General features: G+C 48.0%; 1 pseudogene; it reads left to right on the plus strand.

Annotated features, from left to right (window-relative positions):
• The first annotated feature begins 7,330 nt into the window (after positions 1-7,330).
• LOC147702080 (ferritin heavy chain B pseudogene) lies at positions 7,331-7,954 on the plus strand (annotated as a pseudogene).
• Positions 7,955-9,024: the final 1,070 nt, after the last annotated feature.

Here is a 9,024-nt window from a genome sequence, read left to right on the forward strand (position 1 = left end):
TCCCACCTCACCACCTGCTCACCCCTACTAGAGGCAATGGCAGTCGGCGGCGGGTACCGACATAGAGCCTTCCCAGTGGGTCAGGCTGTGGAACGATATCCCCAAAATCTTTCGCAGCATTCCCCAGAGGGAAAATGCCTACAAGATGCTCAAGCAATGGTACTATACTCCCTTGAGACTTAGCAAAATGTTCCCAACCGCCTCGCCGCTGTGCTGGAGGTGTGGAACTGCGACTGGAGACTTCGTGCATATCTGGTGGACGTGCCGTACTCTAGCTGTCTTCTGGAAGGAGGTACTCAGTCACATCAAGAGGGTGTTGGGCTTTCCCCTGCCTGAAGAGGTATGCACGCTTTTGCTGGGCATTCGACCCCCTGCGCTTAGGGCCCTCACGCGCAGCGACTGGATCCTTACGCTCCAAATGCTAGGCGCTGCCAAGCAACTCATCGCTTTATACTGGAAACGGGCTGAAGCGCCGCCGATAGCCTCCTGGTTTGTGCGCCTTTGGCAGGTCCTGGCTATGGAAATGCTCACGGCGCGGATACAAATGATGGGCGCGCGTTTCAAAGCAGTGTGGGAACCCCTTGTGCGCCACCTGTGCTCTATCGGCTATGCGCGCCACATGCCCCCTAGGCTTCGTGCACTACACCTATTTGAGGACGCCCTTATCCCTGCCGACCCAAGCAGACTATGCCCTTAACTGCTCTCCCCAGTGCAGGCACTGTTACGCCCCGCAAGTCCGCTCGTGTTTTGCCCTCCTACCCGCAACTGCGATGCTACTGCTATCTCTCCCTGCCCCCCCCCTCACCTCTGCTTAGCTCTCCTCCGACTTCTTCTTCCTTCCTACTTGCCACCCTGGCCTTCGCCCCCTTATGGGGCAGTTTGAGCCCCGTTGGGCCTTTAGAAACTGTGACACTGCAGTTATCAACTCCACGTGCGCCTCCCCCGCACAGCAACACAGCAACCGCATGTGGCCAACCCTTACAATCATTACCCCTAAGCCACGCAGCCGGCCCCCTCAGCGGGGTTGTAGGCAGGGCGCTGTGTTAATGCTCCTTCCCCCCTGGGTGGTATACCCCTACAAGTTCTTTTATGCGCGGCCGGCCTCAGCACGGGGTTGTAGGCTTATCGCCGTGTTCACAATAAAAACAGATTTGAACAAAAAAAAAATAGCTAAATTGATAGCTTTGTCATTTACAATGCCAATAGTTATAACTTTTGGGAATGTGACACCTATAGCATTTGTAATGCAACATGTTTTCTATTTTCGTGACTTAGCTGGCAGCTCTGGTCGTTAGGCCACATCTCTAGAGAGATGTACAAGGGCGATAGATGGAGTGAGGGTGATAGATAGATAGATAGAGTGAGGGCGATAGATAGATAGATAGATAGATAGATAGATAGATAGATAGATAGATAGATAGAGTAAGTGCGATAGATAAAGTGAGGGTGATAGATAGATAGATAGAGTGAGGGCGATAGATAGATAGATAGATAGATAGATAGATAGATAGATAGATAGATAGATAGAGTAAGTGCGATAGATAAAGTGAGGGTGATAGACAGACAGATAGAGTGAGAACGGTAGATAGAGTGAGGGCGATAGATAGATAGATAGATAGATAGATAGATAGATAGATAGATAGATAGATAGATAGATAGATAGATAGAGTGAGGGTGATAGCTAGATAGAGTGAGGGCGATAGATAGATAGATAGATAGATAGATAGATAGATAGATAGATAGATAGATAGATAGATAGATAGATAGATAGATAGAAATAGATAGATAGAGAGATAGAGTGAGGGCGATAGACAGATCGATAGATAGAGTGAGTGCAATAGATAGAGTGAGGGCAATAGACAGATAGAGTGAGTGCGATAGATAGAGAGATAGAGTGAGGGAGATAGATAGATAGATAGATAGATAGATAGATAGATAGATAGATAGATAGATAGATAGATAGATAGATAGATAGATAGATAGAGTGAGGGCGATAGATAGATAGATAGAGTGAGGGAGATAGATAGATAGATAGATAGATAGATAGATAGATAGATAGATAGATAGATAGATAGAAATGTGTGGGGTTGTGTGTGGTTGTGTGTGTGTGGTTGTGTGTGTTGTGTTTGGGGTTGTGTGTGTAGTGTTTGGGGTTGTGTGTGTGGTTGTGGGGTTGTGTGTGTGGTTGTGGGGTTGTGTGTGTGGTTGTGTGGTTGAGTGTGGTTGTGTGTGTGCTTGTGTGTGTGCTTGTGGTTGTGTGTGTGTGGTTTTTGTGTGTGTGGTTGTATGTGTGGGGGGGTTGTGTGTGGGCTAGGGTTGTGTTTGGGGGTTGTGTGTGTGTGGGGTTGTATGTGTGGGGGGTTGTGTGTGTGGGGGGTTGTGTGTGTGGGGTTGTGTGTGGAGTTGTGTGTGGTTGTGTGTGTGTCTGGGGTTGTGTGTCTGGGGTGGTGTGTGTGGGGGGTTTGTGTGTGTGGGGGGGGTTGTGTGTGGGGTTGTGTGTGTGGGGGGGGGGTTGTGTGTGGGGTTGTGTGTGTGTGTGTAGTTGTGTGTGTGTGTGGGGTTGTGCGTGTGGGGGGGTTGTGTGTTTGGGGGGTTCTGTGTTGGGGGTTGTGTGTGTGGGGGTTGTGTGTGGAGTTGTGTGTGTGTGGGGTTGTGTGTGTGGGGTTGTGTGTGTGTGTGTGGAGTTGTGTGGGATTGTGTGTGTGTCCGGGGTTGTGTGTGTGTGTGTGAGGTTGTGTGTGTGGGGGGTTTGTGTGTGTGGGGACGTTATGTGTGGGTGTGTGTGTGTGCGTAGGGGTTTGTGTGTGTGTGGGAGGGTTGTGTGTGTGGGGCTGTGTGTTTGTGGTTGTGTGACAGATGCTCCCGGAAGCATAGTGTTAATGGACACAAGCGCACATAGGGAAAGGCATTGGGGACAAGGAAACACAGGAGGCACCGTGACCATGAACTCACAGGATAACTTGGGGACGTCACCTTTGCCAATGCCAGTTTGTGCCAACTGGTTTCAAGGCTTGGCGACCCTTCACTCACAGCCACGAATACGTTTAAGAGCATGCAAACAAACACCAAATGTTTGCACATTGTGAAGAAACGAAATTTAGGCGAATACCGCATTTCCTCCCGGAAGGGACGATGAACAACCCGGCAGGTACAGTAAGACGTGTAGTCTTCTGCACTTCAGAAACGCGTAATCAAGTGCAGGGCCGTCGGAACACAGAGGAGCAGCAGCTTAAACAAAGGCACATTATAGGGCTCAGACGCAGGACGAAAGAACAAATAACACACTGATTCGGTGCGATGAGCCCAGGGCCAGTCATGGTCACAAAGCAGTAGTGTAACAAGGTAGAAAAGCCACCCCCCCCCCCTACCCAATGTGCCGGTCCGATCAGTGCCGTCCCTGCTTAAGGTTACTTGCCTCCAGAAGGGCATGCTAATGCAGCAGCTGTGACAACAAGGCAGGCGGCATGCAGGGAATCTTGTATGGGTGAGAGCGTGTACGTCCTTAGCACTAAGAAAGGGCAGCTGGCGTTCAAGGGGTACAGGAGGCAGCCCGAGTTGGTCTACAATGTTGGGAAAGCAAACAAACTGAGAAAATAAAAAATAAAACGAGACACGGCCTACCGGCCGTGAAAGTGAAAGTACAGCCGGCCGTGAATAATTAGTGGAGGAGCAGCCAGGAGAGAGCAGGAGCGGAGGCGCCAAGCTGGGGAACAGATGGCTGGCGATTTGATGATGTGCACGCGCATTTTAGCTCAATGCGCTTGCGCATTGATCTAAAAGCGCACGGGCACAGCATCAAATCGCCAGTCTAGTTAAACTCTGTTTAAGCCCCTATAGTCTCGCAAGCTCAATGCGCATGCGCATTGACAGGCGAGACCTAAAAAGGGTGACTCCATGCGAGTGGTACGATCTGTGTGTGGGCCGCAGAGAGCTTCACTCATACCTCCTTCTTGCAGCTTGTTGCTCCAAAGGAAAGCTCCCGCAGGCTGACTCGCGGTAGATATGTGAGGCAGTGCTAAAGTGTTCCACAAGTGGGGCTCCAGCTGTCTTGCACCGAATCCTGCTGCAATGCTGTAGGATTCTCGCCTTTACCTTTTGTCGAGTTTGTCCCACATATAGTTTATTACAGGGGCATTGAATGGCGTAGATTACATTTGTGCTGTTGCAGTTAGAGTGATCTTTCAGAGTCACGGTCTGTTCACTGTATTCAAAAGTCTTGGTCTCTATGCACATGGGACAGGCCTTACAGTTGGTACACTTGTAGTGTCCTACTATTTCTGGTAAATTCCACATGGTTTGGATGGTCTGGTTGGGTGGGGCATCCAGTAATGAGCAGACCACTTGGTCCCTAATGTTCTTAGCTTTTTTAAATCATATATATTATAGGCGCAACCCAATTAACCAATAGGCCTCTGGGTAGACAACACAATCGAAGAAACGTGAAGCCTACGGAATCATTACATGTCCATCTTATTTTCAGAACGGATACCATTAATTGTCCATTCTTTGATCAAATTATTTTTCTTAGACATCAATCATGGAATTCTTTTTGGGTTTCTCCAATCAAAAGGCCATTCAAAACAAATAATATCCCCGTATATATGGTTTAAATATTTATTTTTAATTAAACCATTTTTTCCTTTCATTTGATTAGTTGTATCTCACTTTTAACATAAATATATCCACAACTCATACATTTATATAAAAATACAAACAGACTTATATATTTACAAACATACACAATATTCCTTGAACCATGTTTTGGGTTCTTTTGCCCATATTAATATCAAAAAAATATCAAAAAGGATGTTTGTCCACGCAATTATACAAAAACATTCCTTATTTCCAGGTCACCAATTCAAAGTAGGAGCGTCCAAGGTATAATAATTTTAACCTCTCTCCTTTTAGCACTCCTTTCAATTCATTGTCTTGTGTTCCAAATCAAAAGAGATTTTTTTGCAATGGTGCCTCCAAAACAACTGTGTTGACGCGTTTCAGCCTTTCATCATTTCAGGCCTCATCAGGACTTTAAGGGCAAACAAAATTCTACATCCGCAGTCTCAAAATTGGGATATCGTAATTTCTCCAAGGTCACTCTCTCGTTATCGCATCCATCAATGAACGCCGGAGTGAGGACTTTTCACCATTTCAATATTTCTATGTCTCCGGAGCAATTCACCATTTCAATATTTCTATGTCTCTGGAACAATTCCTTAAAGCCGATCCTAAGTTCGCCAAGGAAACCTCTCAGGTCGCCATCACCTGAGAGGTTTCCTTGACTCTCTGAAAAAATCTTCTTTTAGCGAGCAGTTTCTCCTGATCCTGAGAAACTGGCCGAATGGGAGATTATCGGGGAGTCCTCTTGTGTGGTGGCTGGTATAACGCAGTAGGGTGTTCCGTTCAGCTTGCTTTCTATAAAGAGTGGTATAGAGATGGTTGTTCTTAGTCTTGATACTGATATCCAAGAAATCAATTGTGTGTTTGTCATATTGCATTGTGAACTTGTTATCCATGGACCGAGTATTCAGCCAAGTGAAAAACTCTGTGAGTTTGATTTCTTCACCAGTCCAGATCATGAGGACGTCGTCGATATATCTACGCCATTCAGTGATGTTATTCCTGAATGGTTTGTCTAATGATAGTATATTGGTTGTTTCAAAGTCGTCCATATAGAGGATCGCCAGATCTGGGGCAAAGGCAGCCCCCATTGCTACACCTTAGCTCTGTAAGAAGAATTCATTTTGGAAAATGAAAAGGTTTTTGGTCATAGCCACCTGCAATAGATCGATTATAAATTCTGCTGTGACATTGGTGGGTATGGGTCTTCTCTGACCGCTATTAGGTCTATTTGTACATAGTGTGTATTGTATATCGTGTCACAAACACCTTTACCTTGTCCCCCACTTGCCTACTCACCCTCACTACTCCATTCCCCGTCTTGCTTCAAACACCCATGAGCACCACCAATAAGTACTCTATAACAACTCATTAATGCTTTGAATGTTAATTGCATCGAATGCTAGGAGTACATGGAAATAAAATTTCCGTTCTTAAACTTCTTTTCAGTTTGTGGTGATCTGTTTTTTTTCTTGTTTTACTTACACTCTAATTTTTAACATATTGGTTTAACTACTCCGACCAACTATTCAAACGTACTATAGCCTTAGCTGGCAGCCATGCAGGGTGGAAGTTGTCATCATCATCATCAAATACCTTTATTCTGCACTTCAAAAGATACCTTAAAAGAACATAAAAGATAAACATACATTCTTTAAAAACATTATTTAAAAAAGACAAGTTAAAAAGGAGATAAAATATCCTAAAATGGGGCGACACGTTCGTTAATGGGGTTTACTAGAGTCTGGGGCTAGGGCTAGGTTTACAGGGTAATAAAATCCACTGCTTCTCGTGTGTTTCTTAGTCTCATTGCCATCTTGATGAAGCTTATTATACATAATAAGGTGTGGGGATCTGAAGCTTCTTGCAAAAAAAGTAAAGCTGCTTTTGCCTGTCCCAGCTTCTTTTTTTTCAGGATCCCTACTAAAAACTTACGCCTGGGGACTGAATAAAAGGGGCATAATAAAACAAAATGAAGGGTATCCTGCAGAGACCTAGTGTCACAGCCGCAGGTACCCTTCAACTCCACTGATCTTGTAAAACCCGAGGGGACGGCGAGTAGATGGTATAGGAGATTTAGTCTGAAGCGAGTCATGTAAAATCTTTCCTGCGCATTATACATCACTGCCAGGTATGGTTCCATTCTGCATGATTTTTTCAGCAGGCAATGCGCCATGACAGACGGTTTCCCCTTTTCCTTTTCGAAGACATCCAGTCAGAAAAAAGTTTTTTAAAGTTGTCATCCAACAAGTGTGCTACAGTCCAAAGATTGGGGAAACTCTGGGTTAAAGCAGTAATGCGCTACAAAGTATTAAAAAACATTGCCCAAGAATACTAGCAGAAGTTGGGGAGGGGAAGGCGTCCCCTAGGGTGATGACTGGCTTATTTCAATGGACATGCTCCAACAAGCGCTATACACAGAAGTGTGTGTTGAGCATCAAACTAGGGACCAGTGAATTATGGTGGTCTGAAATAACACCCTGGCAGGTGTGGCAGGGGGCGCGTTCAGGGGAAGCCATGGAGACCTCGCACCGGAGGGTGAACAGCGCCATGCGTATATTCACAGAGAATAGGGGTTTGGTTTTATCCTGTATGGGTTACTGCACGCCAAGTCCACAGGGTGTTTGAATGCAGATGGGATACACCTGTCCAAAGGGGGAATGGACCTATTCTGGCTTGATCTGGGAGAGGCCTTGGAATCAGCAGCAATGCCATGGAGTCCCAGGTGTGCCAGAACTACAACCACGAGTGCGAGGCGGCCATCAACCGCATGAGCAACACTGAGCTGTACGCCTCCTACGTCTATCTGTCCATGTCCTACTACTTCGACCGGGACGACGTGGCACTGACCCATGTGGCCAAGTACTTCAAGGAGCAGAGCGCGAGGAGCACGAGCATGCCGAGAAGTTCATGAAGTACCAGAACAAGTGCGGTGGGCGCATGGTGCTGCAGGATGTCAAGAAACCAGAGTGTGACGAGTGGAGCAACACCTTGGGAGCCATGCAGGGGGCCCTGCACAAGATGGCATCTGACAACGTGGACCCCCACCTCTGTGACTTCCTGGAGTTTGAGTACCTGGAGGAACAGGTGAAGTCCATCAAGGAACTTGGCGATTACATCACCAACCTGAAGCACCTGGGCGTGCCCCAGAATGGCATGGGCGAGTACCTGTTCGACAAGCACACCTTGGGGGAGAGCAGCTAAGCTCCCCCGGGAGGGAACACCGGCCTGCTGTACACACCAACGAAGCCTCATTGTTCTGTCATTTACACTGCTGTGACTCAATCAAAAGGTGTATGTGAAGTGAGGTTCTTGTATATGTATCCAGGCTTCTGGCAGTGGCTGCTGTGACTGTCAACATGTTTCCAAGAAATAAAGGTTTTCAGGATAAAAAAAAAGGGTGTAGGTAGCTAGGTCTATCGTGGTGGGGGGCCCTGGGGTGACGGTGGCCACACACAGTGCTGTGGCGGAGTTACAGGGCGATCCAGAGGCTGTAAGGTGCAGAAGGGTACCCTCTGCAGGAGCACAGTAAGGGTGCGAAACCCAAAAATCCCCAGGAAGGTCCTTACGTTGGACCCTGGAGGAGTGATGGCACCCCGTTAGTCCTTCGGGTGGTTGTGGACCTGAGCAACCAGGGGTTGCCTGCAACGCTCCACCCCCCTGAGCTGGGAGGGACGTGAGTAAGGGGGTGGACTGGCGATCCGCCGGTGGGAGGGGCTATCCCCTCCCCCAAATCGACAAACACCGGTTGGGGAGGGTCACCGGGTATTTTGGCTCATCAGGTGGGCAGGCAGCGAGGGGCTGCCTGCCCTGGGATCACCCGTAAGATAACCCACCATGTTGGCATATTTGTTATGCAAATAACCTACAGCAATTTTCTCCACTAAAAATGTGTTGTGTCGGATTATTTCTTCAGAGTATTGCAGTGGGAGGGATGGGGATTGTTGCCAATATTAGCACTATGCAGGGCTACCCCGGGTCCACAAAGGGGGCCCTCCTAAGAGGGAGGCCCTCCTTAGTGCCACAGGATGGCACACTGTTAGCCTCCCAGTGTTGGGGGAACTCTCGAGGGTCCCCAGGGCTGCGTCACTTCCCGGCAGGAGAGGGCGGGGGGAGAGGTACTTATACCTCTCCGGCCCACTGATCACCCTCTTTCTCTTGCTACCCTGACGCTGTGTCCCTCCCAACCATGTACCCGGCATACAGGCTGGGGGGGGGGGGGGGGGGGCAGGGTGTGGGGGTGTGATTCACTAACTTATTATTTTGTGTTGCAGGCGGAGTTACAGGGCGAGCCAGAGGCTGTAAGGTACAGAAGGGTACCCTCTGCAGGAGCACAGTAAGGGTGCGAAAGCCAAAAATCCCCAGGGAGGTCCACACGTTGGACCCTGGAGGAGCGGTGGTGCCCCG

The sequence above is a fragment of the Lissotriton vulgaris genome, chromosome 7, assembly GCF_964263255.1.
Source record: "Lissotriton vulgaris chromosome 7, aLisVul1.2, whole genome shotgun sequence".
Taxonomy (NCBI): Eukaryota; Metazoa; Chordata; class Amphibia; order Caudata; family Salamandridae; genus Lissotriton; species Lissotriton vulgaris.